Source organism: Schistocerca nitens, chromosome 5, assembly GCF_023898315.1.
Source record: "Schistocerca nitens isolate TAMUIC-IGC-003100 chromosome 5, iqSchNite1.1, whole genome shotgun sequence".
In the NCBI taxonomy this organism is placed as follows: Eukaryota; Metazoa; Arthropoda; class Insecta; order Orthoptera; family Acrididae; genus Schistocerca; species Schistocerca nitens.
Genome location: NC_064618.1, coordinates 50,483,865 through 50,507,690, shown reverse-complemented (window position 1 = coordinate 50,507,690; position 23,826 = coordinate 50,483,865).

The following is a 23,826-nucleotide window of genomic DNA, read 5'->3' as shown; positions in this document are numbered from 1 at the left end:
GCAGGAGGAGATGGACAAAGGGGTTGAGGAGACGGAAAGAGAGTGGGAGACATATCCAATTCCCATACATATTTAGCAATTGCGAAATATTGCTGGGTTCGCTAGTTAAGTATAACTTCTATACTTAGTAATAACATATGTGTCACGTTGCAACAATATCATTCTGTATATTCTATGAGATTTTGGGATTGCAGCCGGATCGTGTTCACTTCTTGCCACAATATTTCGGCTGGAAACTGTCCAGTCATCTTCAGGTAAGTGTCCACCACTGGAAGCTGTTAGTTTTTCTTTCCTTTATTATAATTTCAGACCCCTGCCCCATGTGGGTAGCAGCACATCGACGCCACTCTTCAACCGAGCGAAAAGTACAAATGTAAAACAGAGATAATTTAAAAATTACAAGGGGATAAAATAGAAATACACAAAACAAGGAGAATGTAAATGGTAGACACTGTCAGAAGTTAAAACCACAGAGACTATAAACAAAAACCACCTTAGACGAATACATTGAAGGAACACTGGCGGCACTTATCACACGAGGTAAATGTACGTCACAGCATTAAAATTCACATGGTACAAATACATTTTAAAACACTGTACTTGTAATGGAACACCAATGAAAATAACGAAGTACTTCTTAAGTGAAACCAGGAAGAATGTGCCAAGGGGGAAGGCTGGGGGAGGGGGTAGCGTGATGGAGCGGAAGGGAGGAAGATCTGGGAGTACGCCAGGGGAGAGGGAGCAATTCACTACAATGCACAAAGACAGGGAAAGGAAATAATGTGGAAGGAGCCAGAGAAGGATGGGGTGTAGGTGGGAGGATGCTGCGAAGGGAAGGAAAGGAGAGGAAGCCCTAGGGAGGAGGGGGGAGTAGGATTTGGGTCAGATTTGGAAAGGAGGATAGATATTGGAATGAAACTCATCCACGTTGGGGAGACAATGAAAATTTCTTTGGGACAGGACATGGAGGGTTTGGAGTTGGAGGATGGGTGGGATGCAGAAGTATAGACACAGAAACACAGGGGTTGAAGAGGAGAGGAGACACAAGGGGTGAAGGGTAACAAGATGGCAGATGGTGTAGAGGAACCATATGTAAGGAGACATGGGAAGGTGATAATGTCATAGAGGGTCCTCATGGGAGACGGAAGACGGATATGGAAGGTGAGATGGAGTACATGATGTTTAAGGATCTGGAGGGATTTATAGGAATTATGAGGGCAGAGATCCAGGTGACACTGACATAACAGAGGTTGGGTCACATCAGGAATTTTTAGGTATGGAGGAAAGATGGGATCCCCAAGTCTGGGCAGACAGGAGTTTCAGGAGACAGACTCTATTGCGGGCTTTGTGTAAGGTGGTAAAATGGGGAGTCCAAGTGGGATGGCGATCAAGGGTGAGGCCAAGGTGTTTCAAGGTTTGAGTAAGATGGATAGGGCAATCATAGATGGTAAGGTAGATATCAAGGTGCTGGAAGGAAGGGGTGGTGCAGCCTATGATGATTGTATAGGTTTTGGGAATGTTTGTCTTAAGGAGCCACTGGTTACATTAAGTGTTGAACTGGTTAAGGTGAGCATGAAGGGGAAGCTGGGACCGCTGAACGGTAGGATAAAAGGCAAGGAACGCTGTTTCATCAGCGTAGGGGGACACTTGCAGCGGGGTAGAAGGAATGGGAAGTGGTCTTATGGATGGTGGCAAAGGAAGGACAGTTCGAGGAAAAGATCGTGATGAGACAGCTGTAGTTAATAGGAAGGCCATAGGTCTGAAGTTTGAAAAGAAGACCGGAATGCCATACGTGGGCATAGGCGCTCTGAAGGTCTAGGGAAACAAAAATGGTGGAGCGATGGTAGTTGGAGGGAGAGCCGATGGGTGAGGTTAAGGAGCTGGTCTTCTGCAGAGAAGGAGAGTCAGAAGCCACACGGGGTTTTGGGAAGGAGGCAGCGTTGATGTAGATGGTGATGGAGATGGCGGGAGAGAACGTAGCTGCTGCCGCCGAGCCGGGAGGACACGAAGTAACAGCAGCAGCAGCGGCACCTGTCTGTTAACCAGTAAATTAATTTAGTCTCGTTTTTTTCACGTGCTTCTGCAAAGAAGTGAACTATACGTGAGTATTTTAATGTGTAGACCAGTGATTAGAATATTAATCTTAGTTTTCATTTTTGCGTAAGTCTCGTGAATATCCTTGTGTAGGTCGGCTTCCTAGTGTAAATTTTCGCGCCTCCAGATACTCCGTCACGACACCAAGTTTTAATTGGTGCTAATAGACAGCATACAATTTGAATCAGTGCATTCTAGTTTGAATATTTAACTCGTGCAGTAATTTTCCGGTAAACAGTACTTCTAATAACAGGTATCTGTAAATACATCAATTTCGGTAGAGAAATTTATTTCCGTTTAATAGCTTGAGGTATCAGAGTACAGTGAGAAATCTGCACAGCAACATTTAGTGTTACTTTATTATCCTTTGGTATATCTTGTATACATTTGAAACTCAGTAGCGCGATTTGAGACCTTAGATCTATTTTACACACAGTACGATGTTGCTAGGGACTGTGCTTGTTTTGAGCGGACACAAGGAGAGTTGGCTACTGTCCCTAAACAGCTGAAAGCTACGTTGCCTACCGTCGACAAGCTTCTAGCTAATGCTCAAAGTTGCAGTGATGTCGGGGCGCGAGTGACGAGACCTGCGACACCTTTTGTGTCACTGGAATCCTGGGCGGAAGGCGAAAGAGGGAGCAAGCCATGCGGCTGGCTCCCTGTGTCTTAGCAACAGGTACGAGGTGCTACCCAGTGTTGATGATAACTGAGCCAGCACGGGATGCCTCTCCTGTTGGGCCAGCGTTCGAATTTCCTGCCCAGTCACGAAAAGTATAGAGGGTGGGTATGCTTGTCATTGAGAGCTACAACGTTAGGTGTATGATGGAACCTCTGAGGGAGATAGCAGACAAATCGGGAAAGAATTACAGTGTGCATTCGTTTTGTTTGCCGAGAGGTCTCATCCGTGATGAGGAGGAGGCCCTGCCGGCGGCTATCGAGCGCACAGGGTGCAACCGGCTGCATGTAGAGACACATATCGACACGAATGACGCCTGCAGCTTCGGTTCGGAGGCCATCCTCTGCTGCTTTCGGCGGCTGGCTGATATGGTGAAGGCAAATAGCAACGCACGCGGGGTGCAGGCTAAGCTATTTGTAGCATAGAACCAAGAGTTGATCGCGGCCCCCAGGGCGTCCACAACTCTTTTGTGGATACATGCATGGCGAGCACGGGGACCCGAGCTATTGCAGCCTTCCTTCTTTCCATGGCTGCATTTCCTTCCACTTCCCCTCCTTTCCTCTCCTTGCTCCTTCCCCCTCGCCCTCTCCTCTCCCTCTCTTGGTGTCCTTGCTTATGTTGGCCCCCGCTATCCTTCTGGTAATGTTGGTTTTGCAATTTAGCTTTGTTGCGTAATCACCTCCTCCTTTTGGCACTCCCTGGTCCCCCTCTGGGGTTTGACCTCCATAACTAAATTTCTCTTCCATAGTGTGAGCCATTTGGGGAAGAGCACCTTACCTAGTGCCTCCTACATGTGCCCTCCTAGTTCATTCCACCTTTTCTTTCACATCGTTGTCTGATGCTAGGGTGCGTAGCCAGCACGGTAGCCAGTCCGTGTGGTGGGGTCGCTATGTACCCTTTTTGTTGAGCCCCCTGAACACACACGGATCACACTTCTGATACCTGAGCTGTGACCTCCTCATGCAAGCCTTGGAGTGGTTGCTCGTCATCCTGGAGCATTGGAACTCCCGGCAATGGCTGCCATGCCAGACGGCCCTTGCTGTGGCTGGGTGGCGGCCGTGAGGAGAGCCCCTGATCGGAGTGGGTGGTATCAGGGCGGACGCTATGCAAATTGAAACACCCCCGTTTAATTCCTTTATTGGGCTTTATGTAATTTACCGAAACCGCCAAGCAATTATTATTATAGTTATATGACCGTGTGCTTAATGGATGAAAGGCTATCGGTTTTTCTGCTGTGGTTTCGGTGGTATTTCAACCGAGTGCGGCTGTTCTGAGACTGAATAGTGGAATGATTGAAAGTTTGTCTATTATTAAGGACCATAAACGTTGCGATGTACAAACTGATATATATTTCCTACTAACACACAAATTCTGAGGCAGTTGCTACCTTCGCCTTACACGTCAAATTATAGTTATATCTTTTTATTGGTTGCTGATTTTCAGTACTTCGTCACACGCAATGCTGATGGTTAACATTCACAACAATCCTCACTGCAATCCACGGTTGTTGCTGGCCGACGCGGTTGACGCGAAACACGTAATTCGGCACTTGTCACTTTCTGTTTCATATCACTCGCGAATCGGTATTAGTGCTCACTCGTCATACTCCGGTGAATTTTACCATTTACAACTCACTCATTCTTGCCCGTCTCTCCCGCACTACAGCTCACTCGACACTCTCCAGTACTACTCCCTCCTGCAGCGCTCGACAATCGACACCTGTCTACTATCGACCTGGGCGTCAGATACTAGCATCTATGTTCGTGGGATCACGGATCCCTTACAAAATGAATACGCATACGGGTCCAAAACTCTGGCCGTTCTTCTGCGGCCGTCTCTCTGCGTGGAACTGATTCTTCTAGTGCTGCTTCTCCTGCCCCTTCGGCCTTCCCTTCCATGGCTACCCCCTGGGAAGAGGGTCAGGCCTGTCGGCTAGGGGCGAAGCCTTTCCCCCACTATCTGGTTTGCACCACGACTGATGGGGATACTTTCACCAATACCAAACCTTTATTCTTTGTGGAACACATTGAAGACAAGTTTGGCGAAGTGGACTCCCTGAGCAAGATGCGGTCGGGTTCGTTGCTGATCAAAACTGCTTCAGCTGCCCAGTCCGCGGCCCTTCATGCCTGTACCCATCTTGGCACAATTCCTGTGTCCATTACCCCCACCAGTTTCTAAATATAGTTCAAGATGTGATTTTTCACAGGGATCTCATCCATCAAACTGATGAGGAACTTCGGGACAATCTCGGACGGCAGGGTGTTCACTTTGTTCGGCGTGTTCAGTAGGGTCCTAAGGACAATCGCATTGATACTGGTGCATTTATCCTGGCCTTTGAAGGGGATACCATCCCTGAGAAAGTAAAGATCATGGTTTATCGATGTGATGTGAAGCCGTACACCCCACTTCCTATGAGGTGTTTTAAGTGCTTGCGTTTTCAACACATGTCTTCCCACTTTTCGCAGGCCCCTCTCTGTGGTGACTGTGGACGTCCACTCCATGAGTGGAGTCCCTGTGTTCCCCCTCCTGTATGTGTTAATTGTCATGGCAATCATTCTCCATGTTCACCAGATTGCCCAGTATATAAGAAGGAAAAGAAGATACAGGAGTATAAGTCTCTTGATCGTTTAACCTATACAGCGGCTCGCAAGAAGTATACACATCTTCACCCTGTGTCCATGACGTCTAGTTATGCTTTAGTTACATCTTCACTCCTTCCTCCCCCTTCCTTACCCCAGTCCCGGACCCCTCTCCTACCCCCTCCACTGCGGCTCCTTCACCTTCTCCTCTGGGCGCTGCTCCCCCTCCCCAGCCGTAGAAGTGTCCCACTCCTTCGGCGTCTGCCGGTCAAGGGCGCCCTTCCTGGGATGCCCCTTCCCAGCACCTTCCAGGCCAAAGGTTTGTTGCCACGCGACGACCGCGAGAACCGCGGTCTGTCGGTACCCAGGTCGCCCGATCTCTTCCTGTTCCCGATCTTGCTGCAGCTGGCTCCTTTATGCCACACAGCCCTCCTCGATCTCAACCAGAAAAGAAAAAGAAACATGTCCTGGGACAAAGAGCCTCTGGTGTCACCAGAGAGGTCCCATCCTCGGCTTCACAACCAGATAGTGGCCTGTCGTTCATGGATGTCGCCCCCTCCTTGTCCGTGACGGGTGGTGACCCGGCGGTATGACTGGCTTTAGCCTGTGCAACCCCCATTTAAATCATCGTTCTGTGATTATCCAATGGAATTAAAATCCCTTATTTCGTTTTACTCTGCAGCTTGTGTGGTTCTACAGGAATCTCATTTTACTGATGATCACTCACCGACCCTCTGTGGGTTCCGTGTTTTCTGTCGAAATCGGGTCGGACCCCTGTGGGCTTCTGGTGGCGTTTGTACGTTGGGCCGTACAGACATTGCTAGCACGTGGATTCCTCTTCAAACTACATTGTAAGCGGTTGCTGTTAGGGTCCACCTGGACTCTGAGGTCATGATTTGCAATCTTTATCTCCCCCCTGACAGGACTTTTGTACATGCTGCCTTAACTGACCTTCTTGAGCAGCTTACTCCTCCCTTCCTCCTTCTTGGGGATTTTAATGCTCATCATCCCTTGTGGGGCAGTGTATTTCCATCTAGATGAGGTCTTCTCTTAGATCAGTTTATTACAGACCACGACTTGTGCCTTCTTAATGATGGCTCCCCTACTCATTTCAATGCCGGTCATGGTACCTTTTCTGCCATTGATCTTTCTCTTTCTTCTCCCTCTCTCCTCCCTTCATTACACTGGTCGCCACACGACGACCTTTGTGATAGTGACCATTTCCCGTTGATTCTCTCTCTCCCTTCCCGCTCCCCGATGGACAGGTTACCTCGTTGGTCTTTCAACTCGCCGATTGGCCTCTATACACTGCACATGTCGTGTCTTCTCCCTCTTTGTCAGGTTGTATTGATGACGTCCTACGTGACGTGTCTGACGCGATTGTTCGCACTGCTAGCCTTGCTGTACCGCGCTCATCTGGACCATTTCGTCGCCAGCAAGTCCCGTGGTGGAGTACGCCCATTGCCATTGCCATTCGTCATCGCCGTCGAGCTTTGCAACACCTTAAGAGGCACCCATCCGTTGCCAGCCTTATTACCGTTAAACGCCTTCGCGCTAAAGCTCGTTATTTAATCAAACAGAGCAAACGGATATGTTGGGAACGATTTGATTCTTTCCACGGTTCTACTGTCCCTATGTCACGGGTATGGGCTACACTTCGCTCTCTCCAAGGTTGCCATCGGCAGTCCACTCTCCCAGGCCTTCGCCTCCCAGATGGCCTTTATACAGACCCATTGATTCTTGCGAAACTTCTTGCGACCCATTTCGCAATGGCATCAGCATCAGCCTCCTATCTGGCTGCTTTACTTCACCGGAAAAAGCCAGCTGAAACTTCCACCTTATGTTTTACCCCTTGTCAGCCAGAATCTTACAACAAACATTTTACTGAATGGGAATTTCTTACCACACCTTCTTCTTCTCATGATACGCCCCTGGCCGAGATTCCATTCATAACCAACTGCTTCAACATCTCAGTGCTCCACAACAACAACATGTTCTCCGGGTGTTTAACCATATCTGGCTCCAGGGTGACTTCCCCTCTCAGTGGAGGGATAGCATCGTGTTTCCTGTCCTTAAGCCTGGTAAGAACCCCCTATTTGTTGACAGCTATCGGGCAATTAGTTTGACCAATGTTGTTTGCAAGTTCCTTGAATGGACGGTAGCCCGTCGGCTCAATTGGGTCTTCGAATCTCGGGATCTATTGTCCCCTTACCAGTGTGGCTTCCGAGAGGGACAGTCTCCGATCGATCATTTACTTCACTTGGAATCCATAGTTCGGCAGGCTTTTTCCCAGTGCCGCCATTTGGTTGCAGTCCTTTTTGACCTTTGGAAGGCCTATGACACGGCCTGGCGCCATCACATCTTACTTACACTTCATCAGTGGGGTCTTCGGGGCCCACTCCCGATATTTATCAACCAGGTCCTGTTCCATTCATTCAGGGTTCGGGTTGGTACTGTTTTTAGCTCTCCACAGACCCGGGAGACGGGCATCCCACAGGGTTCTGTCTTGAGTGTCCTTCTTTTCCTCATTGCTATCGATGGACTTGTGGCCTCTGTCGGTCCTTTGGTCGCCCCTGCCCTGTGTGTGGCAGGGAGCTCCAGGGAGCTATACGACATGCCTCTGCATGGACCCTCTCACACGCGTTTCAGTTCTCTCCTTTAAAATCGCGGGTGGTCCACTTCTGTCCTCGTACTACGATCCACCCAGATCCAGAGCTCTATCTCGATGCACAACGATTGCCTGTGGTCCCACAGTTTCGTTTCCTGGATCTACTTTTCGACAACAAGCTCACTTGGCTGCCCCATATCAGACATCTGAAGGTAGGATGTTTCCGTAAACTCAGTCCTTCACTTCCTTGCCCACTCCTCTTGGGGTGCGGACCGCTCCCTCCTTCTCAGTCTTTATCGTGCTTTAGTTCTGTCTCATTTGGACTATGGTTGTCAAGTTTATGGTTCGGCTACTCCTTTCACACTGCACGTGCTGGATCCAGTCCACCATCGTGGTATCCGTTTGGCCACTGGTGCCTTCCCTAACTACCGCTGTTGATAGTCTCCTGGTTGAAGCTGAGATCCCCCCCCCCCCCTTTCTGTTCGACGATTCCAGCTTCTGGTATCTTATGCACTCGCTGTCAATTCCTCTCCCACTCATCCTTCCTATTCTATCCTGTTCCAAGACCATGGACGTCGTCCACCTGATTACCACCCTCGAGGGGGTTCACCGGTTGGCCTCCGCCTTGCGTATATTTGCTGTGATTTTCACATTCCTTCTTTGTCCTGTCTTCCTCGCTCCTTCCCCTCCAGCCCCCTTGGTTAGTTCCTCGGCGTCGACTTCGGATGGATCTCCGCCGCGGTCCGAAAGATTCCATCCCCCCTGATGGTGTTCCGTTCCTTTTTCTGCAGAATTTTATGGGAGTTTCGGGATGCTGTTGTTTTTTACACTGATGGCTCTAAATCTGCTGATCATGTGGGATATGCCTTCACATCCTCTGTTGGAACGGAAAATCATCTGCTGCCACCTACATGAGGGGTGTTTACTGCAGAATAGATGGCAATTTCCCAGGCCCTTACCTTTATTAAACAGTCCCAACACAACCGCGTTTTGTTATGTATGGACTCAATGAGTGGCCTTATGGCTATTGACCAGCGTTTTTCGCGCCATCTCTTGGTCTCTGCCATCCATGACCATCTCGCTGATATTCACCGTGCTGCTTGTTTCGTTGACTTCCTTTGGGTCCCTGGCCATGTGGGTATCCTGGGTAATGAGCTCGCCGTTTTCTGTAGCCCCTCCTGCAACGGATTTACGGCTTCACATCAAATCCCACTTTGCACAATCATAGGCCAACTCTTGGGAGGCTACTTACCTGTCTAATAAACTTCGTGTGATTAAGGTGACACCAGGCCCATGGCGTTCTTCCTTTCGCCTCTCCCGAAAGGACTCGACTACACACTGTGTCGTCTCCGCATTGGCCATACCAGGCTGACCCACTTTGTGGTTGTGGAGCCTTCCAGTCAGTAACCCACATTTTGGTTGAATGCCCCCTTCTTTTGGCTCTGCGTGCTACGTACAGACTACCCCGCACTTTACCTTTGATGTTGGCTGACGATTCCCGGATGGTCGACCTGGTTCTCGGTTTCCTCCGGGAAAGTGGTTTTTATTCTCAGTTCTAAGGTTTTTAATCTCTCTCTAGTGTTGGGGCAGGGCGGTGAGTTTAGGTGTGTCTCCCACTGTAAGCCGTGTCTGGGGATTCCCGACTCCCCTCCCTGGCCGAGATCTTTTCTTCCCCTTTTACTCTGTTTTTTATCATTTTTTAGGGTTGGTTAGTCTCCTTTTCCCATACGCACTTCTCCATTTTAGCGGTTGCACCTTTTAAGTCGCACGTAGTCTTTCCTCTGCTGCTTCCGAGGTGGGATGTTTCCTGCCTCTAGAATAGCGGGCGGCCGGTGTGGCCGTTCGGTTTTAGGCGCTTCAGTCTGGAACCGCGTGACCGCTACGGTCGCAGGTTCGAATCCTGCCTCGGGCATGGATGTGTGTGACGTCCTTGGGTTAGTTAGGTTTAAGTAGTTCTACGTTCTAGGGGACTGATGACCACAGATATTAAGTCCCATAGTGCTCAGAGCCATTTTTTCTAGAATAGCGTTGGGTTCGCTCTCTTGATGACTTACCTCATTTTGTTTTTACCATTGACCCTTTTCCCTTTTATCGTTCTGACTTTTCTGAGATGTCACACTATCGGAATGGAACACATTTGAAACAAGGGACTGATGACCTTGCTGTTTGGTCCCTTCAGCCCCAACCAACAACAACAGTTGATCGCGGTCCTCTGGTTTGGAGCAGAGTGGAACGTTTAAACCTGAGGCTCAGACTACTCTGCGACGGTATCGGATGCGAATTTCTCGAACTCCGCTGTCGGTTGCAGAATCGTAGAGTTTCCCTTAATAGGTCATGCGTGCACTACTCGCAGGAAATGGCTACTGGGAGTGCGTGTGGCGTGTACATTAGACTTTTTTAGGTGCAGAAGGAGAGCATTAGGGAACGATTGATGAGAATGGGGGAAAGAAATACAGTAGAAGAAGAATGGGTAGCTTTGAGAGATGAAATAGTGAAGGCAGCAGAGGATCAAGTAGGTAAAAACACGAGGGCTAGTAGAAATCTTGGGTAACAGAATAAATGTTGAATTTAATCGATGAAAGGAGAAAACATAAAAATGCAGTAAATAAAGCAGGAAGAAAGGAATACAAATGTCTCAAAAATGAGATCGACAGGAAGTGCAAAATGGCTAAGCAGGGATGGCTAGAGGACAAATGTAAGGCTGTAGAGGTGCATATCACTAGGGGTAAGATAGATACTGCCTACAGGAAAATTAGAGAGACATTTGGAGAAAAGAGAACTACTTGCATGAATATCAAGAGCTCAGATGGACACCCAGTTCTAAGGAAGGAAGGGAAAGCAGAAAGGTGGAAGGAGTATATAGAGGGTCTATACAAGGGCGATGTTCTTGAGGACAATATTATGGAAATGGAAGAGGATGAGATGAAGATGAAATGAGAGATATGATACTGCGTGAAGAGTTTGACAGAGCACTGAAAGACCTAAGTCGAAATAAGGCCCAAGGAGTAGACAACATTTCATTAGAGCTACTGACAGCCTTGGGAGAGCCAGGGCTAACAACACTCTTCCATCTGATGAGGGAGATGTATGAGACAGGGGAAATACCCTCAGACTTTAAGAAGAATATAATAATTCCAATTCCAATCCCAAAGAAAACAGGTGTTGACAGATGTGAAAATTACCGAACTATCAGCTCAATAAGCCACGGCTGCAAAATACTAACACGAATTCTTTACAGAAAAATGGAAAAACTTGTAGAAGCCGACCTCGGGGAAGATCAGTTTGGATTCCGTAGAAATGTTGGAACACGTGAGGCAATACTGACCCTACGACTTATCTTAGAAAATAGATTAAGGAAAGGCAAACCTACGTTTCCAGCATTTGCAGACTTAGAGAAAGCTTTTGACAGTGTTGACTGGAATACTCTCTTTCAAAGGGATAAAATACAGGGAGCGAAAGGCTATTTACAATTTGTACAGAAATCAAATGGCAGTTATAAGAGTCGAGGGGCATGAAAGGCAAGCAGAGGTTGCGAAGGGAGTGAGGCGGGGTTTCATCCTCTCTCCGATGTTATTCAATCTGTACACAGAGCAAGCAGTAAAGGAAACAAAAGAAAAATTTGGAGTAGGAATTAAAATCCACGGAGAAGAAATAAAAACGTTAAGGTTTGTAATTCTGCCAGAGGCAGAAAAGGACCAGGAAGAGCAGCTGAACGGAATAGACAGTGTCTTGAAAGGAGGATATAAGATGAACATCAACAAAAGCAAAACGAGGATAATGGAATGTAGTCGTCGTCCGAGAGCTGCAATGCTCAACGTTTTACGTATGTAGTATAAATTCTGATGAAGATTCCCTTACTTTAGGAGTCGAAACCATGATCAATTCGAATACAAAATCCATTGCAACCAGTGGGCTGTCTTTACTACTACAAAAAAATAATATTTTCACGGTTATGGTTAAACTTGTAAGATTTTTGCCTGCCCAGGCATAAAAAGCTGTTTCTAAATTTTAGGATATAAACAAGAAAATCCTGAACACAGGGATGGCTATAGAATTTAACAAACGTTGTTAAAAATGGGACTTGTCCCCAATTATGTAAAATCTTATTTGAGTTTCAATCATTGTAAGAAAGAACCTAAAATGTTTAAGTCATTAGTACAAAAAATAATTTTCGAAGAAATTAGTTGTCTCTTTACTAAAAAAGGTGCTTTAAATGAAGAAGCGTATTACCTGTATCTCGAACTCACAAAAATGTTTCACAGGCAATATAATTTTCAAATTGATGATTTCTGAAGACATATTAATGAAAGCTAGATAACTGTAAATAGGCTATCCTGAATAGACACGAAAAGAAGCTTAAAAAACTATTTTGTTTATTACCTCAAAAGAAGGCATCTGATAACAATTTTCAAAAAAGTGACCGTAAACTTTATAGTAGAATTGTTAATAAAACTGACGTCATTCTACTAAAGACGAAATATCCTGATTAGAAAAGGGCTTTAAATTCAGTATTTCGCCTAACGTTACAGACACAAAAGTCGTAGAAAATGTAATTGTAGAGCTTGAAACTGGTCTTGATTATACTAAAGTCGAAAGTTCACGACAAACCAGAATAGCCTATGATGTATGCAACATCATTAATAAAAATGTAACCACTGTACAAAATAGTGTAAGCAATGAGAGGAAATTAGTTACAGCTATTAATAAGAAGCTTAAAGAAAATGATGCCTTAGTGACAAAATCCGACAAAGGTAGTTCGCTTATTGTTACCAGTAAAAGTGAATATGTAACTAAAACCTTACAATTTTTCGAGGAAAACAATATTTCCGAACTAAACGAGGATCCGACTCCGTCTTTGCAAAAAGAAATTAGGTTTGCTGTTAATGATGCAAAATTTCTTCTTAAACCCTATCACAAAAAGCAATTGATTAACATGAATCCCCAACCCCCTAAATTACGGTCACAATTAAAAATTCACAAAGAAAACCACCCAGTCCGCCCTATTTCAGACAGTATGAACAGTGCCTACCACGACCTTTCAAAATTTTTACACTATAAATTAAAAAACTCATACGTTTTTCAGAACAATTAATCGGTCCCTAACAGTCACATTCTTGTTCAAAAAGTTAAAGACTTAAAAATATTTTCACTTGACATTAAAAACCTTTATACGAACGTATCTGTGAGGGAAACGCTGAATATAGTAGAAAATAATTTATGTTTCTTCAAAAAGGAAATCTCTGGTGAGCAAGTTACCGATTTTACAAATCTCATTCAGATTGTAGTGAAATATAATTATTTCGAATTCAATGGACAACTGTATCAAGAACCTGATGGTGTAGCTATGGGAAACCCACTAGCTGGTATCCTTGCATCACTCCTCAGAAGAAAAAGTTTTTAAAAATTTCTCAGCTGCAAACTTAGGCATCCTTTCATATTCCCGATACATCGATGACATTTTGATTCTTTACTAAGGACGTATTAACGGTATAGACAATATAGTTAAGATCTTCAAGGAACTTAACGAGAAAATTAGCTTTACAGTTGAACTAGAAAATGAACACCATCAATTAAATTATCTGGATTTAACTTTAACTTTAATCTACAATAAAATTTCTTTCAACATTTGCCGAAAAGAAACTTGCACAGATCAAATCGTACCAGCTAGATCTACACACCCACAATCTCACAAAAATGCCTTTTTTCATTCCTCCATACACAGAGCTGTTTCTACGCCCTTATCTGTTGAAAACCTCAATGCTGAGATAAATTTGATTAAAACTATCGCAGGTAATAATGGATACGAACCCACTATAGCAGATGATATCTTCAAGCAGAAAACTAACAACAGTGTTACTACTCTCGGTTCCTCCAATACCGAAAAGCGAGGAAAGAAATATTTTTCCATTCCGTTTTTAGGGCCAATATCTTACAGAATCCAACGCCTCCTTAAAAACGGATATAACTGCAATGTTACATTCTCCACTAATAGTAACCTGAAAACCAATTGCTTTCATAATTTAAAATCAGTACGTTCCCCTTTGTTACATTCAGGAGTCTATAAAATCATTTGTGACACATGTCCTTCGTATTATATAGGACAAACAGGGCGAGCTTTTTCAGTCAGATATAAAGAGCATCTGTTGGGGAAAAAAGGCACTAACATTCATAATTCTCCTTTCGTTGATTATTTGCTGATCACAGGCCACAAACCTAAGGAAATTAATGAGGTTAATATTCTGGACACAAAGAAAAAAGGTCGTAGACTTGATGTTCTTGAGGAAATGGAAATATTCAAACACTTCTCTCTCAATGATAACCTTATTCTTAATGAACAGTTACAGTTACGTAACAAGAGTTTTTTCAATGGCTTGAAACCTTTACCGAAGGGTCCTTAAAAGATATTTATCATCTATGTCAATTTTCCTCGTGTTTTTTTCTGAAATGTTGTTTTCCACCTCATACTCTCATTGCAGTTTAATCATTTACTGTATTTTACTGTAACAAATTACTGAAAAATTTTCCTTAATTTCTTACTGGTTTTGTCTTCATACTATAAAATGTTTAAAAGTTGTAGACACATCTGATATACAAACTGCTGTAACCTTTCTATCACATAAAGCAGATGTTACCAATTTTCATCACTAGTCTAAAGCCACCTGTTCCAGTATACACAAGCAGCCCTTAGCGGCAACCTTTAATTTTTAACTAGAAATTACAGTAAAACTTTTACGTAGGAAGTTTTATTATGTGATGTGGCCTTTTTGGTGTTAAAATTGTACGACGAGAGCTGCAATGCTCAACGTTTTACGTATGTAAGTACATCTTTATATACGAATATTAAGTATTACTGCCCTGTATTTTTCTTATTAATGACTATCTTTGTTTCCCCCTTATTTAGGTAATATAAATTCTGATGAAGACTGCCATAGTTTAGGAGTCGAAACCATGGTCAATTCGACTATAAAATGCATTGCAACCAGTGGGCTGTCTTTACCACAAGAAAAAAAAAAAAATATTTTCACGGTTGCTGCACACAGCTATATTTAAAGTTGTAGGAAAATTTTTAGATAAATGCCATTTATTGGCGAAATCATGTTAAAAAGGGGTCACATAGGCCTAGGGAGGTGAGGGTGAGCCAGAGCGTAGAGTTTGGCGAAACATAGTTCGCGAAGCTAACGAAAGTTGTCTGCCAAAACTAAGTGCACAGTGCCGCAGCACCGGGAAGGTCTACACAACTACAGGGCGCGCGTCCGACTCACGGGTGAGTAAGAATACAAGAGAGCGGGCCCGGCGACGGCGGCCGGCTATATTCGACGCACCACGCGCCTTCCCCCGCCATCACTGGTCGGGATCGAGAAGATCGTGCGGGCGGCATGGAACTTTCCAGAGCGCCGCCTGCTAAGCGACGCCTGGGGCGGTGCCTCATAAGCACGTGAGGGAGACGTGTGGCCAAGGTGCCCTTCCTCGGTGCTGACTTCCTCTTACTAGACCGTGGGACGAAAGAATTTACAGGCAGCTAACACTGCCGGTCGTGGCTTACTCAAGAGTGATTCCTTCCTCTGATTTCATGTGATTATTCACAACCACGCTTCGCAATGTTGGAGGGTCTCTGCGGATCAGTATATGGGGTCTGCCTGTACTCGGTTTATTTGTGGTTGTTTCATCGCACTTCCACCACCAACAGTCGACTTGGGCAGCTTTAGAGGGGTTGAAAAGCACGGAATTTTACTCGGTTGATGTCCAACGGCGAGTCCACTGAAGCCACTGAGCTCATCCAGCTGTTACTCCTGCTCTACCGACGACACGATGCTTTCCGGCACCTTTGACATGAAGATATTGAAGCTACAATACTCATCTCCTCAAAACGGAAGCGACTGCGTGCGGCAGACCCCACATTTATGTAGCCATATTTGGATGTTTTGTGTTATAACTTGCAGGGCGCACGGAAGATTTATCAAAACAGCTCACTCTTATCATTAAATGTCAGTTAATAACACATCAACACAGTGATTCGAAAGATTGTTTTTCATTTTATTTTTATTTCCTTTTTCTCATCTCAGCGTTGTTAACACATTCTAGAACTTACGATACAACTATTTTCTCCAATATTCCATGTTATTTACATTTCCGTCTGATTAGAAAATGAAGAATGATATAAATCTTTCGCTGTTTATTTCTGAATATGGGGCGATTACTGAGCGCATCGTTAAGTGGAAACCTAAGAGACCAGCTTAAATTGCTGAGAGTGAAACGAGCAGCTATGGCACGTATATTCTTCGTTGTCACAAACCCGTATGTGTTTGAGAAGAGGCGGGAGATAGCAGGCTTCGCGTATGCGCAAGGTGATGTGCATCTTACGTCACTTCCGTTTGGAGCAGATGTATGTTTTATGTTTAAAGTCTTGTCCTTTTATAGTGGTGGGTCCTCCTTTCGTGGCATCTAGTGGTCAACTCCATACCACTTATGGGTGTCAGGATACTTTTCGTCAGACAGTGTATAATACGAGGGGAGTTCAGAAAGTAAGCTCCGATCGGTCGCGAAATGGAAACGACTATGAAAATCCGATAAAGCTTTGCACAGATGTGTTGGGTAGTGTCTCTAGTATAACCCCAGTTAGCATCACGTCGCTCTTCTCATTTCTGAGCTCGCAGTGAGTGCGTAAAGATGTCTAGAAAATAGTGTCTGCCGCCAAGTACGAGGGCCTGGTGAGAAATTTCGCCTGAAGCTATGCAGCTAACATTACATAACTGTCGTGCTGTTTCTTCTTCAAGACAATTCTCAGCCGCATTCTGCAGGGGCAATGAAGATGCTCCTGCATCGTTTTCAAATGGAAATGTGAGATTACCCACAATACAGTCCGCAATTGTCTCCCCCTGAGTTTCATCTCTGGTCACATGAACCGCTGTCTTTGAAGACAACATTTTGACACAGACAACGAGGTGTAGGCCAGCGTGGAGAATTGGCGGAAAGCACTGGCGGCTGCCTTCTATGATGAGGCTATTGAAAAGTTGGTACAACGCTATGACAAAAGTCTAAGTCAGAACGGCGACTACGTAGAGAAGTAGCTGAAAGGTGTAGCTAACTGTTACAAGTAAAACATTTCTGATGTTCACTGTGGTTTCAATTTGGCAATCAATCGGAGCTTAATTTCTGAACAGGCCTCGTATATTGGATGCTTGTCAATGTGACTGATGCTGCAACACAGTAATTATGCACCTGTCGCCAAGGAACGTTGCTTTAAAATGATGTAATGCTGCCCATGACTTGAACAGAGCCGCCTGACGGAAACATTCTTCGTCTTTAATGATCTTGATGTCGACGGGACGTTAAACCCTGTTCTTCCTTCCTTCCTTCCTTCCTTCGAAACAGGTTGTCCGTAGATGAGTACACATTACAGAAACCATAAGCGGTATCCGCGACGCCGTTTTCTAAATATATTGAAGCGATGAAGCACCGCTTACCCAAAAGATTTTTACGAGCCGTTGATCAGCTGATGACGTGATGAGTACACTACTGCAGAGTTGGCCAAGTAAAAGTGATCCACGGAACAGATTTCCGGGGTACAAGGAAACACGGCAATGACATATAATACTGACCAGACTACAGCAGATGTTTAATGTGACCGTCGTTCATCTCTAGGCACTTTTGGGCCCTGGTCAGCAAGTCGCTGAAGGCGGGTAGAAGCTGGACTGCTGGAATTGCTGCAATCTTATCTGAAAAGTTTTGCTGCAGTTCTTGAAGACTATGAAGGTTGTTGCGATACACCTTGGACTTGAGGGCTCCCCACACATAGTAATCTCACAATGACAAATCAGGTAGCCAGAGTGGCCACCTAGGGCCGCGAACAGACTGACACCTCCTATCAATACTGTCAGGAGTGAAAATTGTGTAAAAGTGCTCTAAGGATCGTATGGGCAATTGCTCCATCCTGTTGGAGGCTAGATCTTTTCCTCCTCCATTAACGCTGCCACAAATGATCTCAAAATGTTGGAAATATAGCGCTCCGCCCTCAGCGTCTGATGAAAGAAAATGGAACCAATAACGCTGGGTGCACACACTGCACACCGAACCCCAACCTTCCAGTAATGCAATGGTGTCCGTGGAAGTTACGTGGAGTCTCCACTGCCCAAAACCTGTAATTCTGTGAGCTGACGTAACCACTCACGTGAAATCAGGCTTCATCAGAGACAGTTCCAGGTCCAAGCCATTTATTGTTATCTCAGACACTCACAAAACCGGAGCCGCTGAGGATCATCTGCTGCTTTTAATGCATGATCATATAAAGTTGATCGTCGGTAAAGCAGATGCCAGACTGAGATTCATTGGAAGAATCCTAAGGAAATGCAATCCCAAAACAAAGGAAGTAGGTTACATTACGCTTGTTCGCCCACTGCTTGAATACTGCTCAGCAGTGTGGGATCAGTACCAGATAGGGATGATAGAAGAGATAGAGAAGATCCCACGGAGAGCAGTGCGCTTCGTTACAGGATCATTTAGTAATCGCGCGAAAGCGTTACGGAGATGATAGATAAACTCCAGTGGAAGACTCTGCAGGAGAGACGCTCAGTAGCTCGGTACGGGCTCTTGTTGAAGTTTCGAGAACATACCTTCACCGAGGAGTCATGCAGTATATTGCTCCCTCCTACGTATATCTCGCGAAGAGACCATGAGGATAAAATCAGAGATATTGGAGCCCACACAGAGGCATACCGACAATCCTTCTTTCCACGAACAATACGAGACTGGAATAGAAGGGAGAACCAATAGAGGTACTCAAGGTACCCCCCACCACACACCGTCATGTGGCTTGCGAAGTATGGATGTAGATGTAGATGTAGAACGTATGAACATGTGAGGCAATACTGAAAGTATGACTTATCACAGAATGACGAAAGCATTCGTAAATTCACAAAAATGTTTGGACCCCGTAGACTAGAAATCTGAATTTAAAAGGGATTCAACACATGGGGACGGAAGGTTATCAGCAGCTCGTACAGACATCAGTCTGCGGTTGTGACAGTCAAAGCGCAAGAAACAGTTGCATAGATACGGAAGGGATTCAGACATGGCTGTTGCCTACAATCCCCCCTCCCCTCCGCCCCCCCCCCCCACAGGTTATTCAATTTGTAATTTGAGCAATCGATTTTTCAAGCCAAGGATAAATTTCTAAATGGCATTGAAACTGAAAGAGAAGAAATAAATGTTTAATGTTTATCAGTGTCACCGCAGTTTTGTGAGAGACGACGAATGTGCGTTGTTCGTAAACAGATGCACCGTATATATGTAAACATGTGGTGCAATCCAGGAGCTTATTGCCTGGGAGGACGCGAAACTCTTTTTGTAGGTTCATCATTAAGCAAGAAGCACCAACGACGGCGTGCTGAAAGGTAATGACTGCGAATTTTAAATAAAAGAAATATTACTAACATTCTAGATCTTTATTCTTCTCTCTCTCTCTCTCTCTCTCTCTCTCTCTTCTCAACGATCACAGGCCCTGTAGACCACGCGCTGCGTCAATGATCTGCTTCCACCGCCTTCTATGTCTCGCAGCCTCTCTCCAGCCTGCTGAAATTCCTAATGCTGCGATGTCCTTCTCTATGTCATCTTGCCACCTTGTACGAGGCTAGTCCAGTGGTCTTGTTGCCTGGAGAGTTCCTTCAAATGCTTTCTTGGTGAATCTGTTGTTTTCCATTCTGGTCACAAATGGTTCAAATGGCTCTGAGCACTATGGGACTCAACTGCTGAGGTCATTAGTCCCCTAGAACTTAGAACTAGTTAAACCTAACTAACCTAAGGACATCACAAACATCCATGCCCGAGGCAGGATTCGAACCTGCGACCGTAGCGGTCTTGCGGTTCCAGACTGCAGCGCCTGTAACCGCACGGCCACTTCGGCCGGCTTCTGGTCACATGTCCAGCCCATTGCAGTCTCCTACTTTTTAATTTCTGGATGACAGTGGGTTGCTTCATTAACTGATAAATTTCATTGTTCTTTCGAAATCTCCATGCGCCATTCTCCAACACAGGTCCCCAGATTTTTCTTATTACTTTTCTTTAAAAAAAGTTCAGTTTTTCTCTTTCATTCTTTGTAAGCGTCCAGCTTTCTGAACCGAACAGTACTATGGGGCAGATAATAGTGTTGTATATCTTCATCTTTGTGGCGATTAATAGAGCTTTACTTTTGAGTGGGTTCATTAGTGAGTACAGACATCTTGACCCTATTCTTTCATTTATATCCATTGTTATGATATTTTTACTGTTGAAACGTGATCCAAGGCATTTAAACTGGAGTCCGCAGCTCGTGGTCGTGCGGTAGCGTTCTCGCTTCCCGCGCCCGGGTTCCCAGGTTCGATTCCCGGCGGGGTCAGGGATTTTCTCTGCCTCGTGATGACTGGGTGTTGTGTGATGTCCTTAGGTTAGTTAGGTTTAAGTAGTTCTAAGTTCTAGGGGACTGATGACCCTAGATGTCCAGTCCCATAGTGCTCAGAGCCATTTGAACCACTTAAACTGGAGAACTTTTCTGGATTTAGAGTGGTGGTCAATTTCAAAGTTAGGATTTGGGTTTATGACTCGAGCTATTTCCATATATTCGGTTTTCTCTTGGTTAATCAAAAGCCCCATTTTGCTGGCACTGCGCCTGAGAGATCTGTACATGTCTTTCAGTTCATCTTCAGTTTCATTCAGCAACACTATATCATCTGCATAAGCCAGGAGTTTTACTTCATTGTGTTCGAATCGGAGAACATTGCATAGATGTAAATTACTCTCCCGAACGACTTTCTTTAATGCAAGGTTGAAGAGGACACATGAAAGAGCGTCTCCCTGTCGTAAGCCTGTTCTCATTGGAAAGGTGGAGGATATGGATCCTCTGAACCTCACTGCTGCCTGGGAGCCATCCATGCACAGTTGTACCACGCTAATGATTTTGCTCGGTATACTAAATTCTCGTAAGGTGTTGTAGAGGCTACTTCTGTGGATGCTGTCGTAGGCTCGCTGGAAGTCAATGAAGAGACAGTGGATGTTTTTGTTAAATTCCCAGTATTTCTCAAAGATCTGTCGTATAGCAAACAAATTATTAGTTGTGGAGCGATTTGCTCGAAATCCAGCCAGGTAATCTTGAATAATGTTTTACGCGTAAGGTTTAAGTTTTTCCAGAATGGTCATTGAGAGGATTTTGTATGTTATGTTCAGCAAACTGATTCCTCTGTAATTTCCACATTCCGTTCTACTTCCTTTCTTGTGTATGGGACAAATTATTGCAGTTTTCCAATCTTCAGGCAGCGTTTCAGTTTTCCAGATCATTGTGATAAGCTTATAAATTTCTTTGTGTAGTTTGCTTTCGCCCTCTTTTAACATCTCTGCTGATATCTGGTCCTCGCCTGCTGCTTATTCTTCACGTATACAAATTTACTTCTCAGCACAGTCATCCTGACGACGAACATTTTTCTCCCAACAAGAGACCAGTTTGTTGATACCGTTATTGTAGAATGTTCGACTTTGTTGGCAGAAAAGAAACCTCATCTCTCCTTGCACCGCTTCATCATTATCAAAGTGAAGTCCCCGAAAGTGTTTCTTTAGGTTTGTAAACAGACAAAAGTCGTATGAGGCCAAGTCGAGACTGCACGAAACTAGATCGATTACAGTGGACCCAAGGCGTCGGATTGCTGAAGATGTCGCAGTGCTCGTGTGTGGTCTGGCATTGTCATGCTGAAGGAGGCGCTGCTCCGTGTGTGACGAACTTTTCGAATTCGCAACTCGATTACAGCACTCTGTTTCTCATGTTCGGATATAGTTGCGTTACACACCACCATGTTACACACTACAATTAGGAGCCGTCTGGTGGCAGCGGGCTGCAAATGTGTAGACATGAAGAGTACAGGTGCAGAATGTTAATAACGCGTGTTTTATTTAAAAGGTTTATGAGTTTTCACATAAAAATGTCGGAGGCGTTACTGTTCAGCACGCCGTCATATATCCAAGTTCGTTCCCTCGTTGCCTCGGACAACTCATTGTAAATATTTGGATTAAAAATTTACACGGTAGTGGAGGAAATCACATGGATGAAGAAAGCATTTACATAAAATTCGGTCTATAAATGTTACACTACTGGCCATTAAAATTGCCACACCAAGAAGAAATGCAGATGATAAACGGGTATTCATTGGACAAATATATTATACTAGAACTGACATGTGATAACATTTGCACGCAGTTTGGGTGCATAGATCCTGAGAAATCAGTACCCAGAACAACCACCTCTGGCCGTAATAACGGCCTTGATACGCCTGGGCATTGAGTCAAACAGAGCTTGGATGGCGTGTACAGATACAGCTGCCCGTGCAGCTTCAACACGATACCACAGTTCATCAAGAGTAGTGACTGGCGTATTTTGACGAGCCAGTTGCTCAGCCACCATTGACCAGACGTTTTCAATTGGTGAGAGATGTGGAGAATGTGCTGGCCAGTGCAGCAGTCAAACGTTTTCTGTATCCAGAAAGGCCCGTACAGGACCTGCAACATGCGGTCGTGCATTTTCCTGCTGAAATGTAGGGTTTCGCAGGGATCTAATGAAGGGTAGAGCCACGAGTCGTAATACATCTTAAATGCAACGTCCACTGTTCAAAGTGCCGTCAATGCGAACAAAAGGTGACCGAGAGTGTACCCAATGGCATCCCATACCAGCACGCTCGCTGATACGCCAGTATGGAGATGACCAATACACGCTTCCAATGTGCGTTCACCGCGATGTCACAAAACACGGATGCGACCATCACGGTGCTGTAAACAGAACCTGGATTCATCCGAAAAATGACGTTTTGCCATTCGTGCACCCTGGTCCGTCGTTGAGTGCACCATCGCAGGCGCTCCTGTCTGTGATGCAGCGCCAAGGGTAACCGCAGCTATGGTCTCCGAGCTGATAGTCCATGCTGCTGCAAACGTCGTCGAACTGTTCGTGCAGATCGTTGTTGTCTTGGAAACGTCCCCATCTGTTGACTCAGGGATCGAGACATGGCTGCACGATCCGTTACAGCTACGCGGATAAGAAGCCTGTCATCTCGACTGCTAGTGATACGAGGCCGTTGGGATCCAGCACGGCGTTGCGTATTACCCTCCTGAACTCACCGATTCCATATTCTGCTAACAGTCATTGAATCTCGACCAACGCGAGCAGCAATGTTGCGATACGATAAACCGCAATCGCGATAGGCTACAATCCGACCTTTATCAAAGTCGGAAACGTGATGGAACGCATCTCTCCTCCTTACACGAGACATCACAACAACGTTTCACCAGGCAACGCCGGTCAACTGCTGTTTGTGTATGAGAAATCGGTTGGAAACTTTCCTCATGTCAGAACGTTGTCGGCGTCGCCACCGGCGCCAACCTTGTGTGAATGCTCTGAAAAGCTAATCATTTGCATATCACAGCATCTTCTTCAAGTGGGTTAAATTTCACGTCTGTAGCACGTTATTTTGGTGGTGTAACAATTTTAATGGCCAGTAGTGTACAAACTCATTAGAAAAAGCTTTGATTGAAGGTTTTAATTTCTTAAAACCTTATTTCATTTTTCTACATAGTCATCTATAAATTCCAATTCGGTATCGTTGCAGGCACTTCCTCATCCATCTCCGATCGGAAACTGAACCAACTTGTAGAGTGGTCCACAGTTGATAAAATCAAGTGTGTGGATATGTCGAAGCATTTCAACGAATTATCTACTTGTTACCTTCAGGCGAAGTGTAAAGATACGAGTAGAAAACTCGTCAATACGTTGCGACTACATGACATCATATCTCGCTTGGCAACTCGAGGCGATTTCAGCAATGAAATTCGCCGACACAACATGCATTCCCATACGGTCTCGA